General features: G+C 45.2%; 15 non-coding genes across 15 annotated transcripts; all 15 read left to right on the top strand.

Moving 5' to 3' along the window:
• Positions 1-571: 571 nt before the first annotated feature.
• LOC141226645 (U2 spliceosomal RNA) lies at positions 572-762 on the top strand. The gene has a single exon (XR_012293771.1). It is a non-coding gene; the product is annotated as a U2 spliceosomal RNA (small nuclear RNA).
• A 1,115-nt stretch (positions 763-1,877) lies between these two features.
• LOC141226039 (U2 spliceosomal RNA) lies at positions 1,878-2,068 on the top strand. Its single transcript, XR_012293269.1, has one exon. It is a non-coding gene; the product is annotated as a U2 spliceosomal RNA (small nuclear RNA).
• Positions 2,069-3,189: 1,121 nt separating this feature from the next.
• LOC141226643 (U2 spliceosomal RNA) lies at positions 3,190-3,380 on the top strand. Its single transcript, XR_012293769.1, has one exon. It is a non-coding gene; the product is annotated as a U2 spliceosomal RNA (small nuclear RNA).
• A 1,124-nt stretch (positions 3,381-4,504) lies between these two features.
• LOC141226642 (U2 spliceosomal RNA) lies at positions 4,505-4,695 on the top strand. Its single transcript, XR_012293768.1, has one exon. It is a non-coding gene; the product is annotated as a U2 spliceosomal RNA (small nuclear RNA).
• Positions 4,696-5,818: 1,123 nt separating this feature from the next.
• On the top strand, positions 5,819-6,009 carry LOC141226641 (U2 spliceosomal RNA). The gene has a single exon (XR_012293767.1). It is a non-coding gene; the product is annotated as a U2 spliceosomal RNA (small nuclear RNA).
• A 1,120-nt stretch (positions 6,010-7,129) lies between these two features.
• On the top strand, positions 7,130-7,320 carry LOC141226038 (U2 spliceosomal RNA). Its single transcript, XR_012293268.1, has one exon. It is a non-coding gene; the product is annotated as a U2 spliceosomal RNA (small nuclear RNA).
• A 1,123-nt stretch (positions 7,321-8,443) lies between these two features.
• On the top strand, positions 8,444-8,634 carry LOC141226640 (U2 spliceosomal RNA). The gene has a single exon (XR_012293765.1). It is a non-coding gene; the product is annotated as a U2 spliceosomal RNA (small nuclear RNA).
• Positions 8,635-9,754: 1,120 nt separating this feature from the next.
• On the top strand, positions 9,755-9,945 carry LOC141226037 (U2 spliceosomal RNA). Its single transcript, XR_012293267.1, has one exon. It is a non-coding gene; the product is annotated as a U2 spliceosomal RNA (small nuclear RNA).
• Positions 9,946-11,066: 1,121 nt separating this feature from the next.
• LOC141226639 (U2 spliceosomal RNA) lies at positions 11,067-11,257 on the top strand. The gene has a single exon (XR_012293764.1). It is a non-coding gene; the product is annotated as a U2 spliceosomal RNA (small nuclear RNA).
• Positions 11,258-12,384: 1,127 nt separating this feature from the next.
• On the top strand, positions 12,385-12,575 carry LOC141226001 (U2 spliceosomal RNA). Its single transcript, XR_012293231.1, has one exon. It is a non-coding gene; the product is annotated as a U2 spliceosomal RNA (small nuclear RNA).
• A 1,121-nt stretch (positions 12,576-13,696) lies between these two features.
• On the top strand, positions 13,697-13,887 carry LOC141226638 (U2 spliceosomal RNA). Its single transcript, XR_012293763.1, has one exon. It is a non-coding gene; the product is annotated as a U2 spliceosomal RNA (small nuclear RNA).
• Positions 13,888-15,006: 1,119 nt separating this feature from the next.
• On the top strand, positions 15,007-15,197 carry LOC141226153 (U2 spliceosomal RNA). The gene has a single exon (XR_012293380.1). It is a non-coding gene; the product is annotated as a U2 spliceosomal RNA (small nuclear RNA).
• Positions 15,198-16,318: 1,121 nt separating this feature from the next.
• On the top strand, positions 16,319-16,509 carry LOC141226152 (U2 spliceosomal RNA). Its single transcript, XR_012293379.1, has one exon. It is a non-coding gene; the product is annotated as a U2 spliceosomal RNA (small nuclear RNA).
• Positions 16,510-17,632: 1,123 nt separating this feature from the next.
• LOC141226637 (U2 spliceosomal RNA) lies at positions 17,633-17,823 on the top strand. The gene has a single exon (XR_012293762.1). It is a non-coding gene; the product is annotated as a U2 spliceosomal RNA (small nuclear RNA).
• Positions 17,824-18,946: 1,123 nt separating this feature from the next.
• Positions 18,947-19,137, top strand: LOC141226636 (U2 spliceosomal RNA). Its single transcript, XR_012293761.1, has one exon. It is a non-coding gene; the product is annotated as a U2 spliceosomal RNA (small nuclear RNA).
• The last annotated feature ends 486 nt before the right edge of the window (positions 19,138-19,623 follow it).

Raw genomic sequence — 19,623 nt, 5'->3', positions numbered from 1 at the left:
AAGAGAAACCAACCCAAAAAGTTTGGTTGATTAGTCTGTGGCATTCTTTTAAACTGTTGCTTATGGCGGTCTCTGTGAGCTTCTCAGTGACATTCAGCCATCCAGGTATCCCGCCTGCAGTAGACGGAATGTGGCAATGGAACGCTGGCTGCGCGTGTCATAATAGGCTCTGAGCCTTTATATACCTGCGCACAGCAGCAGCCACCTTCAGTCTGCTGCTGGACAGCCAGCAGCAGCAGCAGCAGGAGAGGTAATTAATCAGCAACCCTCCTGCTAAGGGTAGACAGCTGCTCGTTCCACCCCCCCCCCCCGCCTTAATTGGTTCTCCTCCCTTCCAACGGTGTTGAGGCGGGTGGGAACAGCCGGGGGTTGAGGGTACTGTGCTAAAAGAGGTGGAGTTATGCAGATCTAAAACGCGTGGATTGCAGCAGCAGCAAGCCGAAAAGTGCAGGCATGTGAGGGATCTAGAGGTTGACAGCATGTCTTCTTAACGGGAGTCCAGGTGGCCATCTCCACAAATGGACTTTTCAGAATCCTTGGGTGGCACCGTAGTCGGAAACCAATTCTGGTTATCGCTTCTCGGCCTTTTGGCTAAGATCAAGTGTAGTATCTGTTCTTATCAGTTTAATATCTGATACGTCCCCTATCTGGGGACCATATATTAAATGGATTTTTAGAACAGGGAGATGGAAAAAGAGCTTGCTCTGTCCACTCCACGCATTGACCTGGTATTGCAGTATCTCCAGGACCGGTGCACCCCTTCTTTAATGCAGTTTCTAAAATCAGAAAGAATTGAATTCAATGCTTTTTGTTCATTTTGCTTGTTTGTCGGATTTTGGGATGGACTCTTTGGCTTTGCTTTTCTTCTCCTCATTGGATTTTTCATGTTAAAAGTTGCAGAAGCCAGATGACAAGCTCATTTTGGTTCAACTTCAGCAACTGTGCATTGCATTGCCATGTAATGTAATGCAATGCTATCTATCTAGCTCTCCCTCTATACTTCCTTTTGGATAAACAGACATATTAGGCAAGCATTTTGGAGCTTTCACCTAAATAACTACAGGTGGTGAGATAAGCTGCACAATATAATTGACCTTTCAGTATATTGTTGCACACACACCATCTATTTAGCAAATGCCCTTGTTATCAACAGCAGCCTTTTAAACTCACCTGAGCTAACAGGTATGTGAGCTGGTTACTCTGCTGCGCTTAAAATTTCTTTTTTGGTTTGCTACAATGCCTTTTCTGAAACGTTGTCTCCCTCTGCTGGAACACTGACTTCTTTCATTTAATGCCTGCAGACTATAAAAGAGAAACCAACCCAAAAAGTTTGGTTGATTAGTCTGTGGCATTCTTTTAAACTGTTGCTTATGGCGGTCTCTGTGAGCTTCTCAGTGACATTCAGCCATCCAGGTATCCCGCCTGCAGTAGACGGAATGTGGCAATGGAACGCTGGCTGCGCGTGTCATAATAGGCTCTGAGCCTTTATATACCTGCGCACAGCAGCAGCCACCTTCAGTCTGCTGCTGGACAGCCAGCAGCAGCAGCAGCAGGAGAGGTAATTAATCAGCAACCCTCCTGCTAAGGGTAGACAGCTGCTCGTTCCACCCCCCCCCCGCCTTAATTGGTTCTCCTCCCTTCCAACGGTGTTGAGGCGGGTGGGAACAGCCGGGGGTTGAGGGTACTGTGCTAAAAGAGGTGGAGTTATGCAGATCTAAAACGCGTGGATTGCAGCAGCAGCAAGCCGAAAAGTGCAGGCATGTGAGGGATCTAGAGGTTGACAGCATGTCTTCTTAACGGGAGTCCAGGTGGCCATCTCCACAAATGGACTTTTCAGAATCCTTGGGTGGCACCGTAGTCGGAAACCAATTCTGGTTATCGCTTCTCGGCCTTTTGGCTAAGATCAAGTGTAGTATCTGTTCTTATCAGTTTAATATCTGATACGTCCCCTATCTGGGGACCATATATTAAGTGGATTTTTAGAACAGGGAGATGGAAAAAGAGCTTGCTCTGTCCACTCCACGCATTGACCTGGTATTGCAGTATCTCCAGGACCGGTGCACCCCTTCTTTAATGCAGTTTCTAAAATCAGAAAGAATTGAATTCAATGCTTTTTGTTCATTTTGCTTGTTTGTCGGATTTTGGGATGGACTCTTTGGCTTTGCTTTTCTTCTCCTCATTGGATTTTTCATGTTAAAAGTTGCAGAAGCCAGATGACAAGCTCATTTTGGTTCAACTTCAGCAACTGTGCATTGCATTGCCATGTAATGTAATGTAATGCAATGCTATCTATCTAGCTCTCCCTCTATACTTCCTTTTGGATAAACAGACATATTAGGCAAGCATTTTGGAGCTTTCACCTAAATAACTACAGGTGGTGAGATAAGCTGCACAATATAATTGACCTTTCAGTATATTGTTGCACACACACCATCTATTTAGCAAATGCCCTTGTTATCAACAGCAGCCTTTTAAACTCACCTGAGCTAACAGGTATGTGAGCTGGTTACTCTGCTGCGCTTAAAATTTCTTTTTTGGTTTGCTACAATGCCTTTTCTGAAACGTTGTCTCCCTCTGCTGGAACACTGACTTCTTTCATTTAATGCCTGCAGACTATAAAAGAGAAACCAACCCAAAAAGTTTGGTTGATTAGTCTGTGGCATTCTTTTAAACTGTTGCTTATGGCGGTCTCTGTGAGCTTCTCAGTGACATTCAGCCATCCAGGTATCCCGCCTGCAGTAGACGGAATGTGGCAATGGAACGCTGGCTGCGCGTGTCATAATAGGCTCTGAGCCTTTATATACCTGCGCACAGCAGCAGCCACCTTCAGTCTGCTGCTGGACAGCCAGCAGCAGCAGCAGCAGGAGAGGTAATTAATCAGCAACTCTCCTGCTAAGGGTAGACAGCTGCTCGTTCCACCCCCCCCCCCGCCTTAATTGGTTCTCCTCCCTTCCAACGGTGTTGAGGCGGGTGGGAACAGCCGGGGGTTGAGGGTACTGTGCTAAAAGAGGTGGAGTTATGCAGATCTAAAACGCGTGGATTGCAGCAGCAGCAAGCCGAAAAGTGCAGGCATGTGAGGGATCTAGAGGTTGACAGCATGTCTTCTTAACGGGAGTCCAGGTGGCCATCTCCACAAATGGACTTTTCAGAATCCTTGGGTGGCACCGTAGTCGGAAAAAAATTCTGGTTATCGCTTCTCGGCCTTTTGGCTAAGATCAAGTGTAGTATCTGTTCTTATCAGTTTAATATCTGATACGTCCCCTATCTGGGGACCATATATTAAATGGATTTTTAGAACAGGGAGATGGAAAAAGAGCTTGCTCTGTCCACTCCACGCATTGACCTGGTATTGCAGTATCTCCAGGACCGGTGCACCCCTTCTTTAATGCAGTTTCTAAAATCAGAAAGAATTGAATTCAATGCTTTTTGTTCATTTTGCTTGTTTGTCGGATTTTGGGATGGACTCTTTGGCTTTGCTTTTCTTCTCCTCATTGGATTTTTCATGTTAAAAGTTGCAGAAGCCAGATGACAAGCTCATTTTGGTTCAACTTCAGCAACTGTGCATTGCATTGCCATGTAATGTAAAGTAATGCAATGCTATCTATCTAGCTCTCCCTCTATACTTCCTTTTGGATAAACAGACATATTAGGCAAGCATTTTGGAGCTTTCACCTAAATAACTACAGGTGGTGAGATAAGCTGCACAATATAATTGACCTTTCAGTATATTGTTGCACACACACCATCTATTTAGCAAATGCCCTTGTTATCAACAGCAGCCTTTTAAACTCACCTGAGCTAACAGGTATGTGAGCTGGTTACTCTGCTGCGCTTAAAATTTCTTTTTTGGTTTGCTACAATGCCTTTTCTGAAACGTTGTCTCCCTCTGCTGGAACACTGACTTCTTTCATTTAATGCCTGCAGACTATAAAAGAGAAACCAACCCAAAAAGTTTGGTTGATTAGTCTGTGGCATTCTTTTAAACTGTTGCTTATGGCGGTCTCTGTGAGCTTCTCAGTGACATTCAGCCATCCAGGTATCCCGCCTGCAGTAGACGGAATGTGGCAATGGAACGCTGGCTGCGCGTGTCATAATAGGCTCTGAGCCTTTATATACCTGCGCACAGCAGCAGCCACCTTCAGTCTGCTGCTGGACAGCCAGCAGCAGCAGCAGCAGGAGAGGTAATTAATCAGCACCCCTCCTGCTAAGGGTAGACAGCTGCTCGTTCCACCCCCCCCCCCCCCGCCTTAATTGGTTCTCCTCCCTTCCAACGGTGTTGAGGCGGGTGGGAACAGCCGGGGGTTGAGGGTACTGTGCTAAAAGAGGTGGAGTTATGCAGATCTAAAACGCGTGGATTGCAGCAGCAGCAAGCCGAAAAGTGCAGGCATGTGAGGGATCTAGAGGTTGACAGCATGTCTTCTTAACGGGAGTCCAGGTGGCCATCTCCACAAATGGACTTTTCAGAATCCTTGGGTGGCACCGTAGTCGGAAACCAATTCTGGTTATCGCTTCTCGGCCTTTTGGCTAAGATCAAGTGTAGTATCTGTTCTTATCAGTTTAATATCTGATACGTCCCCTATCTGGGGACCATATATTAAATGGATTTTTAGAACAGGGAGATGGAAAAAGAGCTTGCTCTGTCCACTCCACGCATTGACCTGGTATTGCAGTATCTCCAGGACCGGTGCACCCCTTCTTTAATCCAGTTTCTAAAATCAGAAAGAATTGAATTCAATGCTTTTTGTTCATTTTGCTTGTTTGTCGGATTTTGGGATGGACTCTTTGGCTTTGCTTTTCTTCTCCTCATTGGATTTTTCATGTTAAAAGTTGCAGAAGCCAGATGACAAGCTCATTTTGGTTCAACTTCAGCAACTGTGCATTGCATTGCCATGTAATGTAATGTAATGCAATGCTATCTATCTAGCTCTCCCTCTATACTTCCTTTTGGATAAACAGACATATTAGGCAAGCATTTTGGAGCTTTCACCTAAATAACTACAGGTGGTGAGATAAGCTGCACAATATAATTGACCTTTCAGTATATTGTTGCACACACACCATCTATTTAGCAAATGCCCTTGTTATCAACAGCAGCCTTTTAAACTCACCTGAGCTAACAGGTATGTGAGCTGGTTACTCTGCTGCGCTTAAAATTTCTTTTTTGGTTTGCTACAATGCCTTTTCTGAAACGTTGTCTCCCTCTGCTGGAACACTGACTTCTTTCATTTAATGCCTGCAGACTATAAAAGAGAAACCAACCCAAAAAGTTTGGTTGATTAGTCTGTGGCATTCTTTTAAACTGTTGCTTATGGCGGTCTCTGTGAGCTTCTCAGTGACATTCAGCCATCCAGGTATCCCGCCTGCAGTAGACGGAATGTGGCAATGGAACGCTGGCTGCGCGTGTCATAATAGGCTCTGAGTCTTTATATACCTGCGCACAGCAGCAGCCACCTTCAGTCTGCTGCTGGACAGCCAGCAGCAGCAGCAGCAGGAGAGGTAATTAATCAGCAACCCTCCTGCTAAGGGTAGACAGCTGCTCGTTCCACCCCCCCCCCCCCGCCTTAATTGGTTCTCCTCCCTTCCAACGGTGTTGAGGCGGGTGGGAACAGCCGGGGGTTGAGGGTACTGTGCTAAAAGAGGTGGAGTTATGCAGATCTAAAACGCGTGGATTGCAGCAGCAGCAAGCCGAAAAGTGCAGGCATGTGAGGGATCTAGAGGTTGACAGCATGTCTTCTTAACGGGAGTCCAGGTGGCCATCTCCACAAATGGACTTTTCAGAATCCTTGGGTGGCACCGTAGTCGGAAACCAATTCTGGTTATCGCTTCTCGGCCTTTTGGCTAAGATCAAGTGTAGTATCTGTTCTTATCAGTTTAATATCTGATACGTCCCCTATCTGGGGACCATATATTAAATGGATTTTTAGAACAGGGAGATGGAAAAAGAGCTTGCTCTGTCCACTCCACGCATTGACCTGGTATTGCAGTATCTCCAGGACCGGTGCACCCCTTCTTTAATGCAGTTTCTAAAATCAGAAAGAATTGAATTCAATGCTTTTTGTTCATTTTGCTTGTTTGTCGGATTTTGGGATGGACTCTTTGGCTTTGCTTTTCTTCTCCTCATTGGATTTTTCATGTTAAAAGTTGCAGAAGCCAGATGACAAGCTCATTTTGGTTCAACTTCAGCAACTGTGCATTGCATTGCCATGTAATGTAATGTAATGCAATGCTATCTATCTAGCTCTCCCTCTATACTTCCTTTTGGATAAACAGACATATTAGGCAAGCATTTTGGAGCTTTCACCTAAATAACTACAGGTGGTGAGATAAGCTGCACAATATAATTGACCTTTCAGTATATTGTTGCACACACACCATCTATTTAGCAAATGCCCTTGTTATCAACAGCAGCCTTTTAAACTCACCTGAGCTAACAGGTATGTGAGCTGGTTACTCTGCTGCGCTTAAAATTTCTTTTTTGGTTTGCTACAATGCCTTTTCTGAAACGTTGTCTCCCTCTGCTGGAACACTGACTTCTTTCATTTAATGCCTGCAGACTATAAAAGAGAAACCAACCCAAAAAGTTTGGTTGATTAGTCTGTGGCATTCTTTTAAACTGTTGCTTATGGCGGTCTCTGTGAGCTTCTCAGTGACATTCAGCCATCCAGGTATCCCGCCTGCAGTAGACGGAATGTGGCAATGGAACGCTGGCTGCGCGTGTCATAATAGGCTCTGAGCCTTTATATACCTGCGCACAGCAGCAGCCACCTTCAGTCTGCTGCTGGACAGCCAGCAGCAGCAGCAGCAGGAGAGGTAATTAATCAGCAACCCTCCTGCTAAGGGTAGACAGCTGCTCGTTCCACCCCCCCCCCGCCTTAATTGGTTCTCCTCCCTTCCAACGGTGTTGAGGCGGGTGGGAACAGCCGGGGGTTGAGGGTACTGTGCTAAAAGAGGTGGAGTTATGCAGATCTAAAACGCGTGGATTGCAGCAGCAGCAAGCCGAAAAGTGCAGGCATGTGAGGGATCTAGAGGTTGACAGCATGTCTTCTTAACGGGAGTCCAGGTGGCCATCTCCACAAATGGACTTTTCAGAATCCTTGGGTGGCACCGTAGTCGGAAACCAATTCTGGTTATCGCTTCTCGGCCTTTTGGCTAAGATCAAGTGTAGTATCTGTTCTTATCAGTTTAATATCTGATACGTCCCCTATCTGGGGACCATATATTAAGTGGATTTTTAGAACAGGGAGATGGAAAAAGAGCTTGCTCTGTCCACTCCACGCATTGACCTGGTATTGCAGTATCTCCAGGACCGGTGCACCCCTTCTTTAATGCAGTTTCTAAAATCAGAAAGAATTGAATTCAATGCTTTTTGTTCATTTTGCTTGTTTGTCGGATTTTGGGATGGACTCTTTGGCTTTGCTTTTCTTCTCCTCATTGGATTTTTCATGTTAAAAGTTGCAGAAGCCAGATGACAAGCTCATTTTGGTTCAACTTCAGCAACTGTGCATTGCATTGCCATGTAATGTAATGTAATGCAATGCTATCTATCTAGCTCTCCCTCTATACTTCCTTTTGGATAAACAGACATATTAGGCAAGCATTTTGGAGCTTTCACCTAAATAACTACAGGTGGTGAGATAAGCTGCACAATATAATTGACCTTTCAGTATATTGTTGCACACACACCATCTATTTAGCAAATGCCCTTGTTATCAACAGCAGCCTTTTAAACTCACCTGAGCTAACAGGTATGTGAGCTGGTTACTCTGCTGCGCTTAAAATTTCTTTTTTGGTTTGCTACAATGCCTTTTCTGAAACGTTGTCTCCCTCTGCTGGAACACTGACTTCTTTCATTTAATGCCTGCAGACTATAAAAGAGAAACCAACCCAAAAAGTTTGGTTGATTAGTCTGTGGCATTCTTTTAAACTGTTGCTTATGGCGGTCTCTGTGAGCTTCTCAGTGACATTCAGCCATCCAGGTATCCCGCCTGCAGTAGACGGAATGTGGCAATGGAACGCTGGCTGCGCGTGTCATAATAGGCTCTGAGCCTTTATATACCTGCGCACAGCAGCAGCCACCTTCAGTCTGCTGCTGGACAGCCAGCAGCAGCAGCAGCAGGAGAGGTAATTAATCAGCAACTCTCCTGCTAAGGGTAGACAGCTGCTCGTTCCACCCCCCCCCCCCCGCCTTAATTGGTTCTCCTCCCTTCCAACGGTGTTGAGGCGGGTGGGAACAGCCGGGGGTTGAGGGTACTGTGCTAAAAGAGGTGGAGTTATGCAGATCTAAAACGCGTGGATTGCAGCAGCAGCAAGCCGAAAAGTGCAGGCATGTGAGGGATCTAGAGGTTGACAGCATGTCTTCTTAACGGGAGTCCAGGTGGCCATCTCCACAAATGGACTTTTCAGAATCCTTGGGTGGCACCGTAGTCGGAAACCAATTCTGGTTATCGCTTCTCGGCCTTTTGGCTAAGATCAAGTGTAGTATCTGTTCTTATCAGTTTAATATCTGATACGTCCCCTATCTGGGGACCATATATTAAATGGATTTTTAGAACAGGGAGATGGAAAAAGAGCTTGCTCTGTCCACTCCACGCATTGACCTGGTATTGCAGTATCTCCAGGACCGGTGCACCCCTTCTTTAATGCAGTTTCTAAAATCAGAAAGAATTGAATTCAATGCTTTTTGTTCATTTTGCTTGTTTGTCGGATTTTGGGATGGACTCTTTGGCTTTGCTTTTCTTCTCCTCATTGGATTTTTCATGTTAAAAGTTGCAGAAGCCAGATGACAAGCTCATTTTGGTTCAACTTCAGCAACTGTGCATTGCATTGCCATGTAATGTAATGTAATGCAATGCTATCTATCTAGCTCTCCCTCTATACTTCCTTTTGGATAAACAGACATATTAGGCAAGCATTTTGGAGCTTTCACCTAAATAACTACAGGTGGTGAGATAAGCTGCACAATATAATTGACCTTTCAGTATATTGTTGCACACACACCATCTATTTAGCAAATGCCCTTGTTATCAACAGCAGCCTTTTAAACTCACCTGAGCTAACAGGTATGTGAGCTGGTTACTCTGCTGCGCTTAAAATTTCTTTTTTGGTTTGCTACAATGCCTTTTCTGAAACGTTGTCTCCCTCTGCTGGAACACTGACTTCTTTCATTTAATGCCTGCAGACTATAAAAGAGAAACCAACCCAAAAAGTTTGGTTGATTAGTCTGTGGCATTCTTTTAAACTGTTGCTTATGGCGGTCTCTGTGAGCTTCTCAGTGACATTCAGCCATCCAGGTATCCCGCCTGCAGTAGACGGAATGTGGCAATGGAACGCTGGCTGCGCGTGTCATAATAGGCTCTGAGCCTTTATATACCTGCGCACAGCAGCAGCCACCTTCAGTCTGCTGCTGGACAGCCAGCAGCAGCAGCAGCAGGAGAGGTAATTAATCAGCAACCCTCCTGCTAAGGGTAGACAGCTGCTCGTTCCACCCCCCCCCCGCCTTAATTGGTTCTCCTCCCTTCCAACGGTGTTGAGGCGGGTGGGAACAGCCGGGGGTTGAGGGTACTGTGCTAAAAGAGGTGGAGTTATGCAGATCTAAAACGCGTGGATTGCAGCAGCAGCAAGCCGAAAAGTGCAGGCATGTGAGGGATCTAGAGGTTGACAGCATGTCTTCTTAACGGGAGTCCAGGTGGCCATCTCCACAAATGGACTTTTCAGAATCCTTGGGTGGCACCGTAGTCGGAAACCAATTCTGGTTATCGCTTCTCGGCCTTTTGGCTAAGATCAAGTGTAGTATCTGTTCTTATCAGTTTAATATCTGATACGTCCCCTATCTGGGGACCATATATTAAGTGGATTTTTAGAACAGGGAGATGGAAAAAGAGCTTGCTCTGTCCACTCCACGCATTGACCTGGTATTGCAGTATCTCCAGGACCGGTGCACCCCTTCTTTAATGCAGTTTCTAAAATCAGAAAGAATTGAATTCAATGCTTTTTGTTCATTTTGCTTGTTTGTCGGATTTTGGGATGGACTCTTTGGCTTTGCTTTTCTTCTCCTCATTGGATTTTTCATGTTAAAAGTTGCAGAAGCCAGATGACAAGCTCATTTTGGTTCAACTTCAGCAACTGTGCATTGCATTGCCATGTAATGTAATGTAATGCAATGCTATCTATCTAGCTCTCCCTCTATACTTCCTTTTGGATAAACAGACATATTAGGCAAGCATTTTGGAGCTTTCACCTAAATAACTACAGGTGGTGAGATAAGCTGCACAATATAATTGACCTTTCAGTATATTGTTGCACACACACCATCTATTTAGCAAATGCCCTTGTTATCAACAGCAGCCTTTTAAACTCACCTGAGCTAACAGGTATGTGAGCTGGTTACTCTGCTGCGCTTAAAATTTCTTTTTTGGTTTGCTACAATGCCTTTTCTGAAACGTTGTCTCCCTCTGCTGGAACACTGACTTCTTTCATTTAATGCCTGCAGACTATAAAAGAGAAACCAACCCAAAAAGTTTGGTTGATTAGTCTGTGGCATTCTTTTAAACTGTTGCTTATGGCGGTCTCTGTGAGCTTCTCAGTGACATTCAGCCATCCAGGTATCCCGCCTGCAGTAGACGGAATGTGGCAATGGAACGCTGGCTGCGCGTGTCATAATAGGCTCTGAGCCTTTATATACCTGCGCACAGCAGCAGCCACCTTCAGTCTGCTGCTGGACAGCCAGCAGCAGCAGCAGCAGGAGAGGTAATTAATCAGCAACTCTCCTGCTAAGGGTAGACAGCTGCTCGTTCCACCCCCCCCCCCGCCTTAATTGGTTCTCCTCCCTTCCAACGGTGTTGAGGCGGGTGGGAACAGCCGGGGGTTGAGGGTACTGTGCTAAAAGAGGTGGAGTTATGCAGATCTAAAACGCGTGGATTGCAGCAGCAGCAAGCCGAAAAGTGCAGGCATGTGAGGGATCTAGAGGTTGACAGCATGTCTTCTTAAAGGGAGTACAGGTGGCCATCTCCACAAATGGACTTTTCAGAATCCTTGGGTGGCACCGTAGTCGGAAACCAATTCTGGTTATCGCTTCTCGGCCTTTTGGCTAAGATCAAGTGTAGTATCTGTTCTTATCAGTTTAATATCTGATACGTCCCCTATCTGGGGACCATATATTAAATGGATTTTTAGAACAGGGAGATGGAAAAAGAGCTTGCTCTGTCCACTCCACGCATTGACCTGGTATTGCAGTATCTCCAGGACCGGTGCACCCCTTCTTTAATGCAGTTTCTAAAATCAGAAAGAATTGAATTCAATGCTTTTTGTTCATTTTGCTTGTTTGTCGGATTTTGGGATGGACTCTTTGGCTTTGCTTTTCTTCTCCTCATTGGATTTTTCATGTTAAAAGTTGCAGAAGCCAGATGACAAGCTCATTTTGGTTCAACTTCAGCAACTGTGCATTGCATTGCCATGTAATGTAATGTAATGCAATGCTATCTATCTAGCTCTCCCTCTATACTTCCTTTTGGATAAACAGACATATTAGGCAAGCATTTTGGAGCTTTCACCTAAATAACTACAGGTGGTGAGATAAGCTGCACAATATAATTGACCTTTCAGTATATTGTTGCACACACACCATCTATTTAGCAAATGCCCTTGTTATCAACAGCAGCCTTTTAAACTCACCTGAGCTAACAGGTATGTGAGCTGGTTACTCTGCTGCGCTTAAAATTTCTTTTTTGGTTTGCTACAATGCCTTTTCTGAAACGTTGTCTCCCTCTGCTGGAACACTGACTTCTTTCATTTAATGCCTGCAGACTATAAAAGAGAAACCAACCCAAAAAGTTTGGTTGATTAGTCTGTGGCATTCTTTTAAACTGTTGCTTATGGCGGTCTCTGTGAGCTTCTCAGTGACATTCAGCCATCCAGGTATCCCGCCTGCAGTAGACGGAATGTGGCAATGGAACGCTGGCTGCGCGTGTCATAATAGGCTCTGAGCCTTTATATACCTGCGCACAGCAGCAGCCACCTTCAGTCTGCTGCTGGACAGCCAGCAGCAGCAGCAGCAGGAGAGGTAATTAATCAGCACCCCTCCTGCTAAGGGTAGACAGCTGCTCGTTCCACCCCCCCCCCCCCCCCCGCCTTAATTGGTTCTCCTCCCTTCCAACGGTGTTGAGGCGGGTGGGAACAGCCGGGGGTTGAGGGTACTGTGCTAAAAGAGGTGGAGTTATGCAGATCTAAAACGCGTGGATTGCAGCAGCAGCAAGCCGAAAAGTGCAGGCATGTGAGGGATCTAGAGGTTGACAGCATGTCTTCTTAACGGGAGTCCAGGTGGCCATCTCCACAAATGGACTTTTCAGAATCCTTGGGTGGCACCGTAGTCGGAAACCAATTCTGGTTATCGCTTCTCGGCCTTTTGGCTAAGATCAAGTGTAGTATCTGTTCTTATCAGTTTAATATCTGATACGTCCCCTATCTGGGGACCATATATTAAATGGATTTTTAGAACAGGGAGATGGAAAAAGAGCTTGCTCTGTCCACTCCATGCATTGACCTGGTATTGCAGTATCTCCAGGACCGGTGCACCCCTTCTTTAATGCAGTTTCTAAAATCAGAAAGAATTGAATTCAATGCTTTTTGTTCATTTTGCTTGTTTGTCGGATTTTGGGATGGACTCTTTGGCTTTGCTTTTCTTCTCCTCATTGGATTTTTCATGTTAAAAGTTGCAGAAGCCAGATGACAAGCTCATTTTGGTTCAACTTCAGCAACTGTGCATTGCATTGCCATGTAATGTAATGTAATGCAATGCTATCTATCTAGCTCTCCCTCTATACTTCCTTTTGGATAAACAGACATATTAGGCAAGCATTTTGGAGCTTTCACCTAAATAACTACAGGTGGTGAGATAAGCTGCACAATATAATTGACCTTTCAGTATATTGTTGCACACACACCATCTATTTAGCAAATGCCCTTGTTATCAACAGCAGCCTTTTAAACTCACCTGAGCTAACAGGTATGTGAGCTGGTTACTCTGCTGCGCTTAAAATTTCTTTTTTGGTTTGCTACAATGCCTTTTCTGAAACGTTGTCTCCCTCTGCTGGAACACTGACTTCTTTCATTTAATGCCTGCAGACTATAAAAGAGAAACCAACCCAAAAAGTTTGGTTGATTAGTCTGTGGCATTCTTTTAAACTGTTGCTTATGGCGGTCTCTGTGAGCTTCTCAGTGACATTCAGCCATCCAGGTATCCCGCCTGCAGTAGACGGAATGTGGCAATGGAACGCTGGCTGCGCGTGTCATAATAGGCTCTGAGCCTTTATATACCTGCGCACAGCAGCAGCCACCTTCAGTCTGCTGCTGGACAGCCAGCAGCAGCAGCAGCAGGAGAGGTAATTAATCAGCAACCCTCCTGCTAAGGGTAGACAGCTGCTCGTTCCACCCCCCCCCCCGCCTTAATTGGTTCTCCTCCCTTCCAACGGTGTTGAGGCGGGTGGGAACAGCCGGGGGTTGAGGGTACTGTGCTAAAAGAGGTGGAGTTATGCAGATCTAAAACGCGTGGATTGCAGCAGCAGCAAGCCGAAAAGTGCAGGCATGTGAGGGATCTAGAGGTTGACAGCATGTCTTCTTAACGGGAGTCCAGGTGGCCATCTCCACAAATGGACTTTTCAGAATCCTTGGGTGGCACCGTAGTCGGAAACCAATTCTGGTTATCGCTTCTCGGCCTTTTGGCTAAGATCAAGTGTAGTATCTGTTCTTATCAGTTTAATATCTGATACGTCCCCTATCTGGGGACCATATATTAAATGGATTTTTAGAACAGGGAGATGGAAAAAGAGCTTGCTCTGTCCACTCCACGCATTGACCTGGTATTGCAGTATCTCCAGGACCGGTGCACCCCTTCTTTAATGCAGTTTCTAAAATCAGAAAGAATTGAATTCAATGCTTTTTGTTCATTTTGCTTGTTTGTCGGATTTTGGGATGGACTCTTTGGCTTTGCTTTTCTTCTCCTCATTGGATTTTTCATGTTAAAAGTTGCAGAAGCCAGATGACAAGCTCATTTTGGTTCAACTTCAGCAACTGTGCATTGCATTGCCATGTAATGTAATGTAATGCAATGCTATCTATCTAGCTCTCCCTCTATACTTCCTTTTGGATAAACAGACATATTAGGCAAGCATTTTGGAGCTTTCACCTAAATAACTACAGGTGGTGAGATAAGCTGCACAATATAATTGACCTTTCAGTATATTGTTGCACACACACCATCTATTTAGCAAATGCCCTTGTTATCAACAGCAGCCTTTTAAACTCACCTGAGCTAACAGGTATGTGAGCTGGTTACTCTGCTGCGCTTAAAATTTCTTTTTTGGTTTGCTACAATGCCTTTTCTGAAACGTTGTCTCCCTCTGCTGGAACACTGACTTCTTTCATTTAATGCCTGCAGACTATAAAAGAGAAACCAACCCAAAAAGTTTGGTTGATTAGTCTGTGGCATTCTTTTAAACTGTTGCTTATGGCGGTCTCTGTGAGCTTCTCAGTGACATTCAGCCATCCAGGTATCCCGCCTGCAGTAGACGGAATGTGGCAATGGAACGCTGGCTGCGCGTGTCATAATAGGCTCTGAGCCTTTATATACCTGCGCACAGCAGCAGCCACCTTCAGTCTGCTGCTGGACAGCCAGCAGCAGCAGCAGCAGGAGAGGTAATTAATCAGCAACCCTCCTGCTAAGGGTAGACAGCTGCTCGTTCCACCCCCCCCCGCCTTAATTGGTTCTCCTCCCTTCCAACGGTGTTGAGGCGGGTGGGAACAGCTGGGGGTTGAGGGTACTGTGCTAAAAGAGGTGGAGTTATGCAGATCTAAAACGCGTGGATTGCAGCAGCAGCAAGCCGAAAAGTGCAGGCATGTGAGGGATCTAGAGGTTGACAGCATGTCTTCTTAACGGGAGTCCAGGTGGCCATCTCCACAAATGGACTTTTCAGAATCCTTGGGTGGCACCGTAGTCGGAAACCAAGTCTGGTTATCGCTTCTCGGCCTTTTGGCTAAGATCAAGTGTAGTATCTGTTCTTATCAGTTTAATATCTGATACGTCCCCTATCTGGGGACCATATATTAAATGGATTTTTAGAACAGGCAGATGGAAAAAGAGCTTGCTCTGTCCACTCCACGCATTGACCTGGTATTGCAGTATCTCCAGGACCGGTGCACCCCTTCTTTAATGCAGTTTCTAAAATCAGAAAGAATTGAATTCAATGCTTTTTGTTCATTTTGCTTGTTTGTCGGATTTTGGGATGGACTCTTTGGCTTTGCTTTTCTTCTCCTCATTGGATTTTTCATGTTAAAAGTTGCAGAAGCCAGATGACAAGCTCATTTTGGTTCAACTTCAGCAACTGTGCATTGCATTGCCATGTAATGTAATGTAATGCAATGCTATCTATCTAGCTCTCCCTCTATACTTCCTTTTGGATAAACAGACATATTAGGCAAGCATTTTGGAGCTTTCACCTAAATAACTACAGGTGGTGAGATAAGCTGCACAATATAATTGACCTTTCAGTATATTGTTGCACACACACCATCTATTTAGCAAATGCCCTTGTTATCAACAGCAGCCTTTTAAACTCACCTGAGCTAACAGGTATGTGAGCTGGTTACTCTGCTGCGCTTAAAATTTCTTTTTTGGTTTGCTACAATGCCTTTTCTGAAACGTTGTCTCCCTCTGCTGGAACACTGACTTCTTTCATTTAATGCCTGCAGACTATAAAAGAGAAACCAACCCAAAAAGTTTGGTTGATTAGTCTGTGGCATTCTTTTAAACTGTTGCTTATGGCGGTCTCTGTGAGCTTCTCAGTGACATTCAGCCATCCAGGTATCCCGCCTGCAGTAGACGGAATGTGGCAATGGAACGCTGGCTGCGCGTGTCATAATAGGCTCTGAGCCTTTATATACCTGCGCACAGCAGCAGCCACCTTCAGTCTGCTGCTGGACAGCCAGCAGCAGCAGCAGCAGGAGAGGTAATTAATCAGCAACCCTCCTGCTAAGGGTAGACAGCTGCTCGTTCCACCCCCCCCCCCGCCTTAATTGGTTCTCCTCCCTTCCAACGGTGTTGAGGCGGGTGGGAACAGCCGGGGGTTGAGGGTACTGTGCTAAAAGAGGTGGAGTTATGCAGATCTAAAACGCGTGGATTGCAGCAGCAGCAAGCCGAAAAGTGCAGGCATGTGAGGGATCTAGAGGTTGACAGCATGTCTTCTTAACGGGAGTCCAGGTGGCCATCTCCACAAATGGACTTTTCAGAATCCTTGGGTGGCACCGTAGTCGGAAACCAAGTCTGGTTATCGCTTCTCGGCCTTTTGGCTAAGATCAAGTGTAGTATCTGTTCTTATCAGTTTAATATCTGATACGTCCCCTATCTGGGGACCATATATTAAATGGATTTTTAGAACAGGCAGATGGAAAAAGAGCTTGCTCTGTCCACTCCACGCATTGACCTGGTATTGCAGTATCTCCAGGACCGGTGCACCCCTTCTTTAATGCAGTTTCTAAAATCAGAAAGAATTGAATTCAATGCTTTTTGTTCATTTTGCTTGTTTGTCGGATTTTGGGATGGACTCTTTGGCTTTGCTTTTCTTCTCCTCATTGGATTTTTCATGTTAAAAGTTGCAGAAGCCAGATGACAAGCTCATTTTGGTTCAACTTCAGCAACTGTGCATTGCATTGCCATGTAATGTAATGTAATGCAATGCTATCTATCTAGCTCTCCCTCTATACTTCCTTTTGGATAAACAGACATATTAGGCAAGCATTTTGGAGCTTTCACCTAAATAACTACAGGTGGTGAGATAAGCTGCACAATATAATTGACCTTTCAGTATATTGTTGCACACACACCATCTATTTAGCAAATGCCCTTGTTATCAACAGCAGCCTTTTAAACTCACCTGAGCTAACAGGTATGTGAGCTGGTTACTCTGCTGCGCTTAAAATTTCTTTTTTGGTTTGCTACAATGCCTTTTCTGAAACGTTGTCTCCCTCTGCTGTAACACTGACTTCTTTCATTTAATGCCTGCAGACTATAAAAGAGAAACCAACCCAAAAAGTTTGGTTGATTAGTCTGTGGCATTCTTTTAAACTGTTGCTTATGGCGGTCTCTGTGAGCTTCTCAGTGACATTCAGCCATCCAGGTATCCCGCCTGCAGTAGACGGAATGTGGCAATGGAACGCTGGCTGCGCGTGTCATAATAGGCTCTGAGCCTTTATATACCTGCGCACAGCAGCAGCCACCTTCAGTCTGCTGCTGGACAGCCAGCAGCAGCAGCAGCAGGAGAGGTAATTAATCAGCAACCCTCCTGCTAAGGGTAGACAGCTGCTCGTTCCACCCCCCCCCCCCCGCCTTAATTGGTTCTCCTCCCTTCCAACGGTGTTGAGGCGGGTGGGAACAGCCGGGGGTTGAGGGTACTGTGCTAAAAGAGGTGGAGTTATGCAGATCTAAAACGCGTGGATTGCAGCAGCAGCAAGCCGAAAAGTGCAGGCATGTGAGGGATCTAGAGGTTGACAGCATGTCTTCTTAACGGGAGTCCAGGTGGCCATCTCCACAAATGGACTTTTCAGAATCCTTGGGTGGCACCGTAGTCGGAAACCAATTCTGGTTATCGCTTCTCGGCCTTTTGGCTAAGATCAAGTGTAGTATCTGTTCTTATCAGTTTAATATCTGATACGTCCCCTATCTGGGGACCATATATTAAATGGATTTTTAGAACAGGGAGATGGAAAAAGAGCTTGCTCTGTCCACTCCACGCATTGACCTGGTATTGCAGTATCTCCAGGACCGGTGCACCCCTTCTTTAATGCAGTTTCTAAAATCAGAAAGAATTGAATTCAATGCTTTTTGTTCATTTTGCTTGTTTGTCGGATTTTGGGATGGACTCTTTGGCTTTGCTTTTCTTCTCCTCATTGGATTTTTCATGTTAAAAGTTGCAGAAGCCAGATGACAAGCTCATTTTGGTTCAACTTCAGCAACTGTGCATTGCATTGCCATGTAATGTAATGTAATGCAATGCTATCTATCTAGCTCTCCCTCTATACTTCCTTTTGGATAAACAGACATATTAGGCAAGCATTTTGGAGCTTTCACCTAAATAACTACAGGTGGTGAGATAAGCTGCACAATATAATTGACCTTTCAGTATATTGTTGCACACACACCATCTATTTAGCAAATGCCCTTGTTATCAACAGCAGCCTTTTAAACTCACCTGAGCTAACAGGTATGTGAGCTGGTTACTCTGCTGCGCTTAAAATTTCTTTTTTGGTTTGCTACAATGCCTTTTCTGAAACGTTGTCTCCCTCTGCTGTAACACTGACTTCTTTCATTTAATGCCTGCAGACTATAAAAGAGAAACCAACCCAAAAAGTTTGGTTGATTAGTCTGTGGCATTCTTTTAAACTGTTGCTTATGGCGGTCTCTGTGAGCTTCTCAGTGACATTCAGCCATCCAGGTATCCCGCCTGCAGTAGACGGAATGTGGCAATGGAACGCTGGCTGCGCGTGTCATAATAGGCTCTGAGCCTTTATATACCTGCGCACAGCAGCAGCCACCTTCAGTCTGCTGCTGGACAGCCAGCAGCAGCAGCAGCAGGAGAGGTAATTAATCAGCAACCCTCCTGCTAAGGGTAGACAGCTGCTCGTTCCACCCCCCCCCCCCCGCCTTAATTGGTTCTCCTCCCTTCCAACGGTGTTGAGGCGGGTGGGAACAGCCGGGGGTTGAGGGTACTGTGCTAAAAGAGGTGGAGTTATGCAGATCTAAAACGCGTGGATTGCAGCAGCAGCAAGCCGAAAAGTGCAGGCATGTGAGGGATCTAGAGGTTGACAGCATGTCTTCTTAACGGGAGTCCAGGTGGCCATCTCCACAAATGGACTTTTCAGAATCCTTGGGTGGCACCGTAGTCGGAAACCAATTCTGGTTATCGCTTCTCGGCCTTTTGGCTAAGATCAAGTGTAGTATCTGTTCTTATCAGTTTAATATCTGATACGTCCCCTATCTGGGGACCATATATTAAATGGATTTTTAGAACAGGGAGATGGAAAAAGAGCTTGCTCTGTCCACTCCACGCATTGACCTGGTATTGCAGTATCTCCAGGACCGGTGCACCCCTTCTTTAATGCAGTTTCTAAAATCAGAAAGAATTGAATTCAATGCTTTTTGTTCATTTTGCTTGTTTGTCGGATTTTGGGATGGACTCTTTGGCTTTGCTTTTCTTCTCCTCATTGGATTTTTCATGTTAAAAGTTGCAGAAGCCAGATGACAAGCTCATTTTGGTTCAACTTCAGCAACTGTGCATTGCATTGCCATGTAATGTAATGTAATGCAATGCTATCTATCTAGCTCTCCCTCTATACTTCCTTTTGGATAAACAGACATATTAGGCAAGCATTTTGGAGCTTTCACCTAAATAACTACAGGTGGTGAGATAAGCTGCACAATATAATTGACCTTTCAGTATATTGTTGCACACACACCATCTATTTAGCAAATGCCCTTGTTATCAACAGCAGCCTTTTAAACTCACCTGAGCTAACAGGTATGTGAGCTGGTTACTCTGCTGCGCTTAAAATTTCTTTTTTGGTTTGCTACAATGCCTT

The sequence above is a fragment of the Phyllobates terribilis genome, unplaced genomic scaffold, assembly GCF_046119375.1.
Source record: "Phyllobates terribilis strain yellow unplaced genomic scaffold, ASM4611937v1 Scaffold_414__1_contigs__length_1644244, whole genome shotgun sequence".
In the NCBI taxonomy this organism is placed as follows: Eukaryota; Metazoa; Chordata; class Amphibia; order Anura; family Dendrobatidae; genus Phyllobates; species Phyllobates terribilis.
The sequence above is the reverse complement of the archived record's forward strand: the minus strand, read 5'-3'. Positions and strand labels throughout refer to the sequence as shown.